Source organism: Chionomys nivalis, chromosome X (assembly GCF_950005125.1).
Source record: "Chionomys nivalis chromosome X, mChiNiv1.1, whole genome shotgun sequence".
Taxonomy (NCBI): Eukaryota; Metazoa; Chordata; class Mammalia; order Rodentia; family Cricetidae; genus Chionomys; species Chionomys nivalis.
The window spans coordinates 59,820,391-59,838,755 of record NC_080112.1 but is presented as its reverse complement, the minus strand read 5'-3'; positions in this window follow the sequence as shown (position 1 = coordinate 59,838,755).

Below are 18,365 nucleotides of genomic sequence, written 5' to 3'. Positions count from 1 at the left end.
TGGAAAATGTAAAAGAAATGGACACTGTTATAGATAAGTACCATATACCAAAGTTAAACCAAGACCAGGTGAACAATCTAAATAGACCTGTTAGTCGCAAAGAATTAGAAGTTGTTATAAAAAACCTCCCTACCAAAAAAAGCCAGGTCCAGACGGCTTCAATGCAGAATTCTACCAGAACTTCCAAGAAGACCTAATACCTATACTCCTTAATGTATTTCACAATATAGAAACAGAGAAGTCATTGCCAAATTCCTTTTATGAAGCTACAGTAACTCTGATACCAAAACCACACAAAGACTCAACCAAGAAAGAGAATTACAGGCCAATCTCACTCATGAACATCGACACAAAAATCCTCAACAAAATTCTGGCAAACCGAATCCAAGAACACATTAGAAAAATTATCCATTGTGATCAAGTAGGCTTCATCCCAGGGATGCAGGGTTGGTTCAACATACGTAAATCTATCAATGTAATCCATCATATAAATAAACTGAAAGAAAAAAACCATATGATCATTTCATTAGATGCTGAAAAAGCATTTGACAAAATTCAACATCCCTTTATGATAAAGGTCTTAGAGAGATTAGGGATACAAGGGTCGTACCTAACAATAATAAAAGCTATTTATAGCAAGCTGACAGATAACATCAAATTAAATGGAGAGAAACTCAAAGCCATCCCACTAAAATCAGGAACATGACAAGGCTGTCCACTCTCTCCACACCTCTTCAATATAGTGCTTGAAGTTCTAGCAATAGCAATAAGACAACATAAGGGGATCAAAGGGATTCAAATTGGAAAGGAAGAAGTTAAACTTTCATTATTTGCAGATGACATGATAGTGTACATAAGCGACCCCAAAACCTCTACCAAAGAACTCCTACATCTGACAAACACCTTTAGTAGCATGGCAGGATACAAGATCAATTCCAAAAAATCAGTTGCCCTCCTATACACAAAGGATAAGGAAGCAGAGATGGAAATCAGAGAAGCATAACCCTTCATGATAGCCACAAATAGCATAAAATACCTTGGGGTAACTCTAACCAAGGAAGTGAAGGATCTATTTGACAAGAACTTTAAGTCTTTGAAGAAAGAAATTGAGGAGGAATCCAGAAAATGGAAGGATCTCCCTTGCTTTTGGATTGGGAGGATCAACATAGTAAAAATGGTAATTCTACCAAATGCAATTTATAGAGTCAATGCAATCCCCATTAAAATCCCATCAAAATTCTTCACAGATCTTGAGAGATCATTAATCAACTTTATACGTAAAAACAAAAAACCCAGGATAGCCAAAACAATCTTATACAATAAAGTAACTTTTGGAGACATTACCATCCCTGACTTCAAACTCTATTACAGAGCTTCAGTATTGAAAACAGCTTGGTATTGGCATAAAAACAGAGAAGTTGATCAATGGACTCAAGTAGAAGACCCTGATTTTAACCCACAAACCTATGAACACCTGATTTTTGATAAAGGAGCTAAAAGTATTCAATGGAAGAAAGCAAGCATCTTCAACAAATAGTGCTGGCAGAACTGGTTGTCAACCTGTAGAAGAATGTAAATAGATCCATATCTATCGCCATGCACAAAACTCAAGTCCAAATGCATTAAAGACCTCAATATCAGTCTGAACACACTGAACCTTATAGAAGAAAAAGTGGGAAGTACTCTACAACATATGGGCACAGGAGATCACTTCGTATGTATATCCCCAGCAGCACAGACATTAAGGACAACATTGAATAAATGGGACCTCCTGAAACTGAGAAGCTTCTGTAAAACAAAGGACACTGTCACTAAGACAAAAAGGCAACCCACTGACTGGGAGAAGATCTTCACCAACCCTGCAACAGACAAAGGTCTGATCTCCAAATATATAAAGAACCCAAGAAACTAGACTTTAAAATGCTAATTAACCCAATTAAAAAATGGGGCACTGAACTGAACAGAGAATTCTCAACAGAAGAAGTTCAAATGGCCAAAAGACACTTAAGGTCATGCTCAACCTCCTTAGAGATAAGGGAAATGCAAATTAAATCAACTTTGAGATACCATCTTACACCTGTCAGAACGGCTAAAATCAAAAACACCAATGATAGCTTTTGCTGAAGAGGTTGTGGAGTAAGGGGCACACTCCTCCATTCCTGGTGAGAACACAAACTTGTGCAACCACTTTGGAAATCAGTGTGGCGATTTCTCAGGAAATTTGGGATCAACCTACCCCAAGATCCAGTAATACCTCTCTTGGAAATATACCCAAGAGATGCCCTATCATATGACAAAAGCATTTGTTCAACTATGTTAATAGCAGCATTGTTTGCAACAGCCAGAACCTGGAAACAACCTAGATGCCCTTCAATGGAAGAATGGATGAAGAAAGTGTGGAATATATACAAATTAGAGTACTACTCAGTGGTAAAAATCAATGACATCGTGAATTTTGCATGCAAATGGATGGAAATAGAAAACACTATCCTGAGTGAGGCATCCCAGACCCAAAAAGAGAAACATGGGATGTACTCACTCATAATTGGTTTATAGCCATAAATAATGGTCATTGAGCATATAATTTCTGATCCTAGAAAAGCTAAATAAGAAGGTGAACCCAAAGAAAAACGTATAGTCATCTGCCTGAATTGGGGAAGTAGACAAGATTGCCAGGCAAAAACTGGGAACTTGCGGGTGAGGTGGCATGGGGCTAAGGGGAATGGGGTGAGAAACGTGAGAAGGGGAGGATGTGGGGAGCTTGGGGGAATGGAATGGTTGGGATAAAGGAAGGGTGGATATGGGAGCACAGAAAATATATCCTAATTAAGGGAGCCATCTTAGGATTGGCAAGAGACTTGACTCTAGAGGGGCTTGCAAGTGTCCAGGGCGAGGTCCCCAGCTAGTACCTTGGGCAACTGAGGAGAGGGAACCTGAAATGACCCTATCCTATACTGATGAATGTTTTGCATATCACCTTAGAACCTTCATCTGGGGATGGATCGAGATAGAGACAGAGACCCAATTTTGAGCAATGGACTGAGCTCTTAAGGTCCAAATGAGGAGCAGAAGGAGGGAGAACATGAGCAAGGCAGTCAGGTCCACGAGGTGTACACCCACCCACTGTGACAGTGGAATTGATCTATTGGGAGCTCACCAAGGCCAGCTGGACTGGGACTGAATAAGAAGCATGGGATGAAACCGGACTCTCTGAACATGGTGGACAATGAAGGCTGATGAGAAGCTAAGGACAATGGCACTAGGTTTCGATCCTAATATATGAACTGGCTTTGTGGGAGCCTAGCCTGTTTGGATGTTCACCTTCCTGGACCTAGGTAGAAGTGGGAGGACCTTGGACTTCCCACAGGGCAGGGAATTTGGACTGCTCTTCAGTACCTAGAGGGAGGAGGAATGGAGTGGGGGGATGGGGAGAAAAGTGGGGAGAGGGGGAGGGGGTGAGGGGAGGGGGGCAATGTGTGGGAGGAGGGGGAGGGAAATGGGAAACGGGGTGGAGGCAGAAATTTTAATTTAAAAAGAATAAAATACATAAATTTAAAACAAAGAAAAGAAAAATCCATGGAGTCCCGTTTGTATTATACAACTGTTTCTGGGTCTGGGGCCTGCCTGGGATATGAGCAATATCCAGGTGTTAATCCATTGAAGAAAATGGACTTTTCTTCATCAGGCAGCAACTAAATGCCAATAGCTTCTTGGCTATAGGTCGAACTTGGTGCCTACCTCCTCTCTGTTATGCCGTGATGTTGCCGGGCTTGAGTTTGTGCATGTCTTGTGCGTGCTGTCACAGTCTCGGTGAGTTCATATGTACATTTTCCCTGTTGTGTCTATAAATTCAGGTTTCCTTGAAGTGATCCACTATCTTTGGATCAATCTTTCCCTTCCCTCTTCAGGGACAATCCCTTAGCCTTGCCTGATGAGAGAGTTGTAACATAGATATACCAATTAGGGCTATGTACTTCACAGTCCAGTTTTCGCTATGTTGAACATCTTTTGGTTTCTGTGCTAATTGCAATCAACTACAAGATGATTCTTTGTAATGAGGGTTGAATTAAACTTTGGCCCATGCATATAACAATGTCTTTAGGAGTCATTTTATTGCTATTTTCATTTATCAAAATATTAGTAGTGAGGTTTCCTCTAGGGCCTTGAGTCTTTGGCCTTGTTGACAGTGTCAAAGAGCTCAACATAAGACCAGATGCCCTGAATTTGATAGAGGAGGAAATAGGGAGTGTCCTTGAACTTAGAGCATAGGACAACACTTTCTAAAAAAAAAAAAAAAAAAAACTGATTGCATAGGCATTAAGACCAGCAACTGATGAATAGAACCACATGAAACAACAGCAAAAGCTCCTCTACAGCAAAGGACACCATAATTCAAGTGAAGAGACTAACATAAAATGAAATGTGTCGGACAAGGAGGGCTGACTGAGAAGCCAAGAACAATGGCACTGGGTTTTGATCCTACTGCGTGTACTGGCTTTGTGGGAGCCTAGTCTGTTTAGATGCTCACCTTCCTAGACCTGGATGGAGGGGGGAGGACCTTGGACTTCCCACAGGGCAGGGAACGCTGACTGCTCTTTGGACTGGAGAGGGAGGGGGAGGGGGAATGGGAGGAGGGGGAGAGAAAAGGGAGGAGGGGAGGGGGTGGAAATTTTTAAGTAAAAATAAAAATAAATAAAAGAATCATAGCACAACATAGTACCTTTGAAAACTCTATAAATACTGGACTTTATTACTTTAACAATAATAATAAAATAAATAATAATTTTGAAGAGTTAAAAAAATGGAAAAATTATTTACGTGTCATACACTGTTCTTTTTTTAAAAAAAATGTGGGTTCTGTGACTCAAATTAGGTTTTTATATTTAAAAGAGAAGAATTTTACTGGTTGAGCAATCTCCACAGTTCTTTTTGTATAATTCAAAACTGCATTAGAAACATAGTTTGGGTTTGGGCCTATGGGGGTAGTACATGCTGGTATGCAAACTTCTGAAGTGGATGAATCAGGAAGATGGCAGATTCAAGACCAGTCCAGTCTACAGCATTGCTCTGGGTGTCCCAGTGCATTCAACGCCTCTAATTCCAGCTCTTGAAAGAAGAGGCAAAAGGTTCAAGAGATGCTACATAGAAAGTTTGATATCAGGCTGGCCTACATAAGACCCTGCTTCATAAAAACCAATAAGTAAATAAATTAATAGAAAGTTAATTATTTAATATGTACAAATTATTATTTATTGATTACAATCATGTAAATAAGAATCGTTTGTCAAAATAGTTCAAATGTTTTATAGTGTACTTATTTTAAATTCACTTTTAACATGACTTCTTTTCTTTCCTTCATCCTCCTTCCTTCCTTCCTTCCTTCCTTCCTTCCTTCCTTCCTTCCTTCCTTCTTTCCTTCTTTCTTCTCTTTCTTTCTTCTGAACATGAACTAACAAGTTATTTATCTGAGACTCACTTTGTACTTCTGATCATCCTGCCTCCTCCTCCTATGTAATAGGGTAATAGCATGGTTCAACATACATGGTTTATAACATACTTTAAATAACCTTTTCTATATTGTTCTCTTTAAATTTTTGTCACTTCCCACATAATTTCCTTTTTTAAAAAATAGAATTTTGATATGGTCTTCACTGTCTTGTTTGGTAGCAGGAGCCAGAGATATTAGCACAGGCCAGGAACCCAGATGATGCCCTTGGCAGTAGTCTAGTCCAGGATGACACTATGGTGACATCACAGGCCTCTCAACTCCATATGGCCCAGCAGTGGCAGATACTAACATAGCCTTAGGTGGTGACTGAGATCCTGGTCATCTGCACAGTCCTTGTTGGCAACATGGGCCATGAATATCAACACAGATTTCAACTGCAATTGCCACAGACCCAGACATGGTCCTTGCCAGCAGCCAGTGCCGAATGTCATGGCCCTGGCTGCCAGTACAGATCACTCAGATTTGCATGGTCCCAGCAGCTTCATGGCCTTTGAACACCAATATGACCACAGAAGGCAGCCCAGATGACAGCAGGAGCTTAGGACATCAACATAGACCCTGGCTGTAGCTGGGTCATGGCCCCAGGCATGGCCCCCATCAGCAGACTTGGCCTGTATGACACCATGGCCCTGGTTGGCAGTGCATGTCATTCAGGTCTGTATGGCCTCACAGCACCACAGCCCTCAGACACCAACTCTGCCATAGGTAGCATCCCAGATCTTGGACATCTGTGTGTCCCTTGGTGACAACCTGGACCATGGATATCAACACAGACTCAGGCTGCAGTAGGACCATGGGCCCAGATATGGTCCCTGGCAGAAGCCCAGGTCCAGAAGTCATCATGATCCTAGCTGGCATTGCACGTAGGTCACCCATATTGGCATGGACCCAGTGACAGCATGTCATCTGGGCCCAAACATATCCCCAAGTGGCAGGCCTGCCCCCAAATATGTACTTGACTGTTGGTGTTAACAAGAGCCACTGACATCAACACAGAGCCCGACTGCAGCAGGACCACAGACCCAGATGCTCTCTACAGTAGTCCAGGCTTGATGTCACCATGGACGTGGGTGATAGTGCAGGCCTCTTAGAATGGCATGGTCCCTGTGGGTGCACATCCTTTGGACACCTACATGGTCACAGGTGGTAACCCCGTCTCCAGGTATCAACAGGAACCTCAGTGGTAACAGGAGTCACAGATATCACCACAGACTATTATGACAAGGGCCGTGAAACCAGACATGGCCCTTGCCAGCAACCCAGGCCCAACCAGCACCATGGCTCCAGGTGGAGAGCAGGATACCCACATCAGCTAATTCCTCATTCACATTGACTCTTTAGAACTGCCTCTCTCATCAGCAAATGAGCCTTTCTGCATCTCTCTTTATATCTCCCATTTCCCCACCTTATACTTGCTCACCATAATGGCACCCAATCACCCAGCACTGGGTAGGCTCATGGTTGATCTCTGCTTGCCCAGGACAAGTATCCCAGGTTTATTATTAAATTTTTAGAACCATTTTTTGAGATAATTTAGCCACATTTAACAGTAAGAAACAATACAGAAAAAGCTTCTGAACTTGTTACCTAGGTTCCTTCAAAGATAGTATCTTGCAAAGCAAAACCAGAAAATTTATCTTGATATAATAAATTAATTTTGGCACCCTTTCCAAGTTTTATTTCAATGTACATTATATCCATTTTTCTCCTTCAAACTTACTTAAGTACTGAATATCAAACATAGAAGTATGTTATCTTGATTACAGAACCATAATTTAAAAGTTTGGCTATGGAGATAATATGCTACATTACCCTGTATTGTTTGTAATAGTGCATTTAATATATTAATAATATTAATGTCTTGCAGAAATGAAACTCTGTACTGTGAATTTGTGACATGTCAGTTCAAGTGGATGAAGAAAGATATTTCCATTTGTGAGAGAGGGCTTTGTTTCTTAGCTGTTGATTTTAATTTATTAGTATGCAGTCAATGTGATCAGCTTTCCCAATGAGATTTTGCTTTCACATTATTTTAGTGAGACATTTATAATTAATGCTACAAGAAAATTACACTGGGATAATATTTAGTCAGTTTTTGTCAATAAGAAACACGAACATAATAATAGTTGATAGGAAAAACAACATAAGATCACTTTAGAATAAAGATGTTAAATGTTAATTCTTTCGCAAATAAATTTTTTAGATGAAATTTTATTTGGGTAGCATGTGCATATTTGTTTAAACTCAGTGTTTCATTGTGACATGACTATTACTCATTATAAACTGTCTATTGTTCTTTAAAATAAATTCATTGCTTAAAAGAACAAACTAATTTCACTATTTTATTTTTTTAAAATATTTATTTATTTATTTATTTATTTATTTATTTATTTATTTATATTATGTATACAATGTTCTGTGTGTATGTCTGCAGGCCAGAAGAGGGCACCAGACCTCATTACAGATGGTTGTGAGCCACCATGTGGTTGCTGGGAATTGAACTCAGGACCTTTGGAAGAGCAGGCAATGCTCCAGCCCTAATTTCACTATTTTAAAGTAGTTTCTCAGGTTTTACTTTCCTAAATTATGCTTGGTTTGTTGTGATAGAAAAAAAAGCATTCGGTTTCAAAAATTGTAAATGTCATTCAGGGAGTTTTCTTTAACACTAAATGGAAGTGAGAAAGATAATAACCTCAGAATGAGGAAAATTTGTGCATCTTTTATTGATTATAATTTTATTAGATTGGAGCTTTTCTCATCAACTTCATTGATTGTCAATCTGCTTTTATTTGAGTGTTATCTCCCCCATCAAAGGGGCTTAATGTAATCCATGCCACAATACTGGGAATAATTTATTCTTGTTTTTGTAGCTATTGACAAAGTTCAGGCAAAAAACACGACCAAACAAGACAAAATTCACACAATGAAATTAGGTGGGTTGAATAAGTTAAGAGAAAACAGAGGTTCCCATTGTACATAGGATTCTCAGTATTTTATCTGTATTTGCATTTTTTCTAAACCTAATGAACTGATAATTTAACAATAGTTAAGTTTGGAGTAAAACAGTAGAGAAAAAATCACACTTCATTCTTATTCATGCTCATTTTATTAAAAACAAAGCCTGCTATAATGCAAAGTAAAAAGTGTACCTCACGAATAGTAATTATCATTTTCTTGAGCATAGCTTGTCTATTGAAAATTATGTCTAAATTGAACATTTTCACTATGGGATGGCATGGAGACTCCAAAGGGAAACCTCTAATAGGGAGAGCCAAACCCAGTCTCACCTACCTGACAGTCTGACAGATACTCCATCCACCATACAGTTCTGGCTGTGCATAGTGTCCTTTGAATGGTACACTGGATTAAGGCCCCCAAACCCAGTCTTCCCACACTCCAACACCCAACCTCACAACTCATCCTAGGAACCATACGGCATCCTGCAACCATGGCCCCAGATAAAGACCCTAGCTCACTATACCACTTTTTATAGTTAGTTACTTTCTATTGCTATGGCAAAATTCCATGGCTAAGGAAACTTAAAAATTTGTGTTCACAGTTCCAGAGGAATAAGAGTCTGTTACCCACATGGTTGAAAGGTGTGGTAATAGGCAGACATGTTAACTAGAATAGGAAGCTGAGAACTCACAGCTTAAGCTGAAATCAGAAGGCAGAGCACAGACTAAGAATGGTGCAAATCTTTGAACTCTCAAAGCCCAATCCCAGTGACATACTTCCTTCAAAACTACTGCATCTCTGAAACCTAACCAAATATCTTTCCCAACACTACCACTTTTCACTCCCTGGCCTCTAGAGGCTCTTGGCCATATTGCAATGTAAAATATGTTTGCCCAGCTTTAAAAATTCCTACACAATTTTAGTTCCAACACTATTTAAAAATCCAGTTTCAAGTCTCTTCTCAGCTTTCAGACAATCTCATAATGGCAGTCCCCTGTAAAATCAAAACACAAGATACATACTTCTAGAATTTAATAGCACAGAATACATATTACCATTTCAAAATTGAGGAATGAAGACATAGTGAGGACATACCGGTCAAAAATGAGACATAGTTTCAGCAGGCAAACATTAAATCCAGCTAGTGTAAAGGGGCTTATATGCCTTTTCCCTATAGCTTTGCTGACCACAAGATACATCACTGCCTTGAGATGGCTTTACTCCCTGTGTGCCTTTTTCAGTGTCAGATATACCGTATCTCTCATATGAACAACATCTTAGAGTCTCCAATGCAAGCCAGGCTTCATTTCCACAGATTCATGCAATCACATTTTGGGTCCTCTTACACTCTTGGGGCCTTCACACAGGAACTCCTTTGCTACACACCCAGGGCCAGCGGCTCTCTAAAGTCTAGGATGAACATTACACGACTCCTTTATTCTTGTATCCTTCATGACTCTAAAGCCAGCATCACATGAACTACTGTTGATACATGTAAATGGTGAGTTTTGTTGAAAAAAAAAATACCCCATCCCTTCTCCGTATATACATTTGAATACAGGATATCCAAATAATGGATAAAATGGGAGATATGCCAAGTCATTTAATATATTAAAGTTTGGAGTTGAAAGGAGAATGTAAATTGTGAGATTTTCAGAATAAAGGAGGAGACGTCCTTAATGGCAACTTGATCTCAATCCCTAGTTCATATTCATAAGTGCATCTCAAATAATGTTTGCTGAATTTTTCTATGGAGAGAGCATTTTATTCAGCATCAGATTGCAAGGAAGAACAGAATAGAGCCTACACGCACCTAAGCCTACATAAACAGATGATAGTGTCACACATAAAAATGTTGACTAATTTTACATTCTGTCACAAACAACTTTTTATGGTATTGATAGCATAACAATAAACAAGAAAATTTTATCTTCCTGAAACTATAACTCTAATAGATGATATAAACAATAAATAAATCAGCAAATGAAATGAATACAACATATTCAAAATATCAGTAGTCATATCAAGCAGTGAAGAGTGTTATGAAATCAATCCATCAATAAGATTCAATAGTTGAGAATAGATATTGATCCTAAATTAAATTTGGTAAGGAAACTGTTTGTCTGTTTATAAATCAGGATGAAAAACATCTTACATGAGTTCCTCATGTCTTTTATTTAATTTTGGTTTTTGAGACAGGGTTTCTCTGTAGCTTTGGAGCCTGTCCTGGAACTAGCTCTTGTAGAACAGGCTGGTCTCAACTTCGTAGAGATCGGCCTGCCTCTGCCTCCTGAGTGCTGAGATTAAAGGTATGTGCCACCAACACCTAGTAAGTTCCTGATTTCTTTAAAAGAAACAGAACCACTGTTAAGGTTGTGAGCAACAACAGAAATATCACTTTGTTCCGTTCTTCATTCCAGAAGGCATCTGAGATACTTTATGAGTCTTTATAAAGTTGATAAGTGTCCTAATCCTCTTGAGTGAGCTTAAGAATTTCAAAATATTAAAAAATATTTTGAAATCAATTACATTGATATTCCAAATTTTCTACCGATAATAATGATAAAGTTTAGAGTTTGTAGATTTCTATTTGAAATTGAGTCAGCAAGGACTCATCTTCATCCAAAAACAGGAGGTGATAAATAGCACAGAAATTGTTGAAAAATACTTGACTTCAGATCACCAATATTTCAGAAAGGTCAATTCCCAACATTGAATCCTTTAACTGAGGATTGGTATACTTTGTCTATTTGAGTATCATATTCTTTAGGTTGGAAAATGAAGTGTTTTTTTTTTTCACAGTCTATATTCAGACCCTATCTCTTTCACTTTAGGTCACGGTCCTAGTTGATATCTCTCTCACTATCTACTAGACTATTTTAACTTAATAAAAGTCAGGTTTACAATAAAGTAATGAGAAAAAGAGGTCCAGCTCTCTGGCTATGAGACAAGATTAGCCAAGAATACAAGGGGCGTCTTTGTTAGAAACTATGACATTAGAGTACACTTTTTGCTACCTTTCTTTAGTTCTTCATCTATTTTCTTTTATAGCTGTTTATTGAATATCTGTGATTGCCATACATGAAGTTAGAACTGGAAAACCTTTTATTTCCTTGAAAAATTAATACTCAGCGGCAAAAGAAAATTCGGGTAGCTAAGCATAAGGAAGTAAATATTCTATATAGTTATACAACATACCAACAAAAGTTGCTTGAAATCAAGTGCAATTTCTTTGACTCAATGTGGTGCTGTTTGTCTGTAATCCCACAACTCAGGAGATAGATGTTGCAGTTTCCTATGAGTTCTACATCCAGAATAGTTTCAAGACTGCTGGCTGAGATGATCAAGCATCACAGAATACTCCAGTTAGGACTTGATCATAATCCTAAATTTTCTTTGGGTCCCCATAGGATTATCAGCACCCTGAAGTAGCAGGCAGTAGACTAGAAAACTACACCCACATCCCCCCCCAAAATGGATTATGGATGCTGGTCTTTATTTAGAGTGTTGGTTTCAAGTTGTTATTGATAATGGTGAGGACAAAAGCTAAACAAATAAGAATAGATTCAGAGTTCTTGTTTTGAAAGGAAAATAGGGGAAGTGCTGAGATAATGCTCTTGTATCCTGTAAAGATTTGTCACTTATTTGTTTAATAAATTGATGATTCGTCAGTACCCAGACATGAAGTTTAAGTGGGGCAACTAGACTAGGAAGATTCAGGGAAAAGGAAAGGCTCAGTTTGCAGTTGCCACTCAGATGCAGAGGAAGCAAGATGAAAATGCTAGTGAGAAAAGATACCAAAACACATAAACACACGCAAGAATTAACCCAGGATAGCCAAAACAATCTTATATAATAAAGGATCGTCTGGAGGCATTACCATCCCTGACCTCAAACTCTATTACAGAGCCTCAGTATTGAAAACAGTTTGGTATTGGCATAAAAACAGAGAAGTCGACCAATGGAACCGAGTAGAAGACCCTGATTTTAACCCACAAACTTATGAACACCTAATTTTTGATAAAGGAGCTAAAAGTATTCAATGGAAAAAAGAGAGCATCTTCAACAAATGGTGCTGGCAGAACTGGTTGTCAACGTGTAGAAGAATGAAAATAGATCCATATCTATCACCATGCACAAAACTCAAGTCCAAATGGATTAAAGACCTCAATATTAGTCTGAACACACTGAACCTGATAGAAGAAAAAGTTGGAAGTACTCTACAACATATGGGTACAGGAGATCACTTCCTACGTTTATCCCCAGCAGCACAGACATTAAGGGCAACATTGAATAAATGGGACCTCCTGAAACTGAGTAGCTTCTGTAAAGCAAAGGACACTGTCACTAAGACAAAAAGGCAACCCACTGACTGGGAGAAGATCTTCACCAACCCTGCAACAGACAAAGGTCTGATCACCAAAATATATAAAGAACTCAAGAAACTAAACTTTAAAATGCTAATGAACCCAATAAAAAAAATGGGGCAGTGATCTGAACAGAGAATTCTCAACAGAAGAAATTCAAATGGCCAAAAGACACCTAAGGTCATGCTCAACCTCCTTAGCGATAAGGGAAATGCAAATTAAAACAACTTTGAGATACCATCTTACACCTGTCAGAATGGCTAAAATCAAAAACACCAATGATAGCCTTTGCTGGAGAGGTTGTGGAGAAAGGGGCACACTCATTCATTGCTGGTGGGAATGCAAACTTGTGCAACCACTTTGGAAATCAGTGTGGCGATTTCTCAGGAAATTTGGGATCAACCTACCCCAAGATCCAGTAATACCACTATTGGGAATATACCCAAGAGATGCCACATCAAATGACAAAAGTATCTGTTCAACTATGTTCATAGCAGCATTGTTTGTAATAGCCAAAACCTGGAAACAACCTAGATGCCCTTCAATGGAGGAATGGATGAAGAAAGTGTGGAATATATACATATTAGAGTACTACTCAGCGGTAAAAAACAATGACTTCTCGAATTTTGCGTGCAAATGGATGGAAATAGAAAACACTATCCTGAGTGAGACCCAAACCCAGACCCAAAAAGAGGAACATGGGATGTACTCACTCATAATCGGTTTCTAGCCATAAATAAAAGACATTAAGCACATAATGTGTGATCCTATAGAAGCTAAATAAGAAAGTGAACCCAAAGAAAATCATATAGTCATCCGCATGGAGAGGGGGAAGTAGACAAGATTGCAGGGCAAAAACTGGGAACTTGCGGGTGAGGTGGCATGGGGCAAAGGGGAAATGGGATGAGAAATATGAGAAGGGGAGGATGGGAGGAGCTCGGGGGATTGGGATGGTTGGGATATAGGAAGGATGGATACGGGAGCAGCGAAGTATATATCCTATCTAAGGGAGTCATCTTAGGGTTGGCAAGAGACTTGACTCTTGAGGGGTTCGCAGGTGTCCAGGAATATGTCCCCAGCTGGTACCTTGGGCAACTAAGGAGAGGGAACCTGAAATGACCCTATCCTATACTGATGAATATCTTGCATATCACCTTAGAACCTTCATCTGGCGATGGATCGAGGTAGAGACAGAGTCTCAATTTGGAGCAACGGTCTGAGCTCTTAAGGTCAAAATGAGGAGCAGAAGGAGGGAGAACATGAGCAAAAAATCAGGACCACGAGGGATGCACCCACCCACTGTGACAGTGGAACTGATTTATTGGGAGCCCACCAAGGCCAGCTGGTCTGGGACTGAATAAGCATGGGTTGATTCCGGACTCTCTGAGCATGGCGGTCAATGAAGACTGATGAGAAGCCAAGGACAATGGCACTAGGTTTCGATCCTAATACATGAACTGGCTTTGTGGGAGCTTAGCCTGTTTGGACGCTCACCTTTCTGGATGTAGATAGAAGGACCTTGGTCTTCCCGCAGGGCAGGGAATTTGGACTGCTCTTCAGTATCGAGAGGGAGGGGGAATGGAGTGGGGGGAGGAGAAGAGGAGTGGGGATAGGGGGAGGGAAGTGGGGGGAGGGGCAATATTTGGGAGGAGGGGAGGGAAATGGGAAACGGGGAGCAGGTGGAAATTTTAATTAAAAAAGAATAAAAAAAAAAGAATTATGAGTTAAGTTGTAAGAGCTAGTTAATAATAAACCTAATCTAATAGGCCAAACAATTCATAATTAATATAAGCCTCTGTGTGTTTCTTTGGGACTGAATGGCTGTGGGACCAGGCAGGACAGAAACTTCCATATACAAATAGAGGTTGAAGGATCAAGACTTTAATTTCAGCTTGTGCTATATAGTAAAGCCCCTTCTCAACAAGAAGAATGAAAAACATGTTTTATTTGCTTATTCATTCTTTTATTTGTTTTTCTGCATAGAAGTGGTGAAATAGCTAACTTCAGTAGGCACAGAAAACTAAAGATTAAGCAAATAATACAGTATGCAGCATCAATATTAAAGTTCCCACTATATGGTGTGGCTTGCTTGTCAATGATGAAGACATGACCAATTAAAAATATTGTACTTTATATAAATGAAAACAAGTTGTCAAGGCTTTAGTAAGAAATGACTTTAGAAAGGCATATCAGCACAATGTCAAGTGATAAATCACCATTACTCATAACTCAATACTACTTAAGAACATTAGTAGTCTTCTCAAGTGCTCTGTGACAATTTCTCCCTTTATAATTAGCCCTCATTAAAAGCCTGTAGCTTTGTCAAAAGAAATACAAATGGAATAAATGCAGTTGAGAACTCTTGAGACACAGGTGCTTGATGTATGGTTCGTCAAGAATAGTTTATTGTACATAGAGTCACTCAATTATTTTTTATTTTTACATATACTCCTGCATTAAATTAAGAAATACTTAGAAATATTTTAGGTCTACTATGTTTTATTTAGTACTGGCAATACCAAAGCAATCGACAGTTTTTACTACAATAATAAATTTTCTCCAAATGTTTTAAGTTATATGTTTCAATTTATATTTAATATAAAATAATTACTGAATTTATATTAATATTCAATGAACATATAACAGTCAGCTATTTATGGCAGAAAATGTTAGTTAGTAAATTTAAATGCAATAATTTATTATGTGAAATGATATAGGAGGACCATAAATTAAGTTCTCATTTTATGAAGGCACAAGATGCTTATTATTAATAACAATGGCAAACTACCTCTCTAACGAAGAAAGGTAGGAAATAGCGTTTCAACGTGGTCTTCAAACAGTATGGTCACAGTCAGATAGAGTACATTATGTACCTTTTTATATATTGAAGTATAAAATACTGATATTAAAGGTATGAAGTTATTCTAAAACAACATTGGCATGAGCCTAATTATTAGGAAGCACTTAGATGAACCAGAACGTTTGACTATTAAGTTGGGAGCATAGCCCCAAGCCCCCAGGCCTGAGAGTTGTATTGGTCTGGACTCCAAATCCCAGCATGCTAGGTCCTGACACCCCCACTCCCACAGGGTATTTAAGATAGTTCCCAAAGGAGAATCACTCCCCCCTCCCCATAGTCGTGTTTGCAACCTCCCATTTCTCCTTCAGGGCCACCCGAGAGTGCAGGAATCCGGTTAAATTACCTGGATATTTTTTAATTCAGCTTGTTGTGGTTTGGCTTGATTGGGATTTTTGTGTCGGCAGAGAGCTCACATTAGGAAAATTCCTAACAGTGGCATTCTACAAGGTATTTGATGTGGACAGTTAAAAAAATATTACAATCATGAAAAATAGAAAAATAAATATAAGGTTTTTAAAATTAAAGAAATTTAAAGGAGAATGACAATGACATTTGAAAAGTGGTCTCCCCGAAATACCTGATGCAAAGCATTTGAGACAAGTTTAGGGAATTTGAATAGAGACTCCATTGCATATAATTGCATCACTGTTGAATTTGTTATGTGTAATACTAATAATAGTGTTGTGTATGAGAATATCTATATTTTTAAAAAACACAGGGTAGAATTATTATTAGAAAATGCAAGGTAAAATGTGTATTTTGTAGGATAAGCATATTTACAGTGTAATTACAATAAGTTCCATGAGAATTTTTGCTATACATATAGGTATATGTCCAGATAATGTATTAAATTTACCTTTTGAAGAAAGTGTTTATTATCATGTTACAGCATCCCAGATCTTCTCAGCTGATTGTTATTAAAGTGGAGTGTGAAAATAGATCATCCCATTTTCATAACATCATTATAAATTGAAATGGCTTTTTTGAAGACAGGTTCATTTTTTTATTTATTCATCTACTTCTTTATTACTACAAAGACTAGTAAGGGTAGGTTAAATATTGAGTATTTCAGAGACTAGAGGATAGATTACAGAAGATTATGGGTTGCTACAAAAAGTCTCTATTGGTATACCATTTATCAAATAAATCTTTTCACAGACTCAGCAGCTTTTCTGCTGTCACAGAAATACAGTTTAGCTATTTTCCTAAAGTACCCCTAGAGCACAGCACCCGGCAGCAGGTAGCCATTTTGAGTGTAGTGGCAGAATTAAGCAGTTGTCCGTGCTGTCTTATTGAACCATGAGTTTCAGCACCTTTTCTTATGGGCCACCCACGTGATGTCTTTCACAGAGTGGCCAGTCTTTCATCCATTCTTTCTCTCTCTTGTTTCATTTTGGCAGAGGGAGTTCTCACACCATCTGAGGACCTTGTCAGATGCGTGAGTTTTAGATATTGTCTTGTGCTCCAAGGCTGCCTTCTCATACTCTATGGCTTGGTTGAATAAGAAGATTTGGAGTTGATTGGTTTGCATATTTTAAACCATCTTTCTAACTTCTATATTTTTGATTAAAATTTAATTGCTTCATTTATCCCCTGCTCTTTTGTCACTCCAACTCCTCCCATGTATATCCCATCCACTCTAGATTTCATAACTTTTTTGTCTTTGATCTCTCTCATCTCTCTCACACACAACTGAATATACATTTATCTTTTCAGGGCTGACTACTAGGCCTTGGATAACCAATTAAGGGACTCATCCCTGGGGAAGCCTATTTCTCCAACTCTCAGAATTCCTTAGTTGCTTTGAGTTCTTTGTCTGTGGGTGAGGCCCCATGAGAGACATGTCAACATGTCTATTGATGTTGTCCTTGTCAAAATCTTGTTTAGACAGTCATATTGTTGAGGTATCATGGGTGATACTTCCCTGGTATTTGTAGGAGATACAGTCCCTCTGCAAACTCCCTCTTTCTCTGGTTCTTACAGTCTTTGAAGACAGGTTCTTGCTGTGTAGACTGGGCTGGCCTGAAACTCACTCTGTAAAGCAGACTGTCCTTGAACTCATAGAGATCCACCCAACTCTGCCTTTCTAGTGCTTAGAACTGAGGCATGTACCACCATATCAGGTCCAAACAATTTCTTTTTAATCTTTTAATATTGATGTAAATTTGGTTCATGGTCAACATTCAATACCAATTAAAAAGAGAAAAGGTTTATGAGAAAACAAAAGAAGGATAGCACAGTGAATTTTTGAAATAGAAAGAAATACAGTCACCTGGGCGGTGGTGGTGCACACCTTTAATCCCAGCACTTGGGAGGCAGAGGCAGGTGGATCTCTGTGAGTTTGAGGCCAGCCTGGTCTACAAGAACTAGTTCCAGGACAGGAACAAAAAGCTACGGAGAAACCCTGTCTCGAAAATCAAAAAAAAAAAAAAAAAATACAGTCTCAAGAATAGGAGGATATAGAAATTGACATAATTGTCCTCATCTTATAAAAATGCCCCATATTCTATGACCATACCAATCCTTCCTTCCTTAAAGATTCTATTTCTCCACCCATGTTTCAGATAAGTGGTAAAGTAGTATTACTTACAGTTATCATGAGTATAGTTTGGGTTGTGATAAGGAAGTCTCCATAGTCTCAGTGGTATACAAGCAACAGAAATTTTTTATT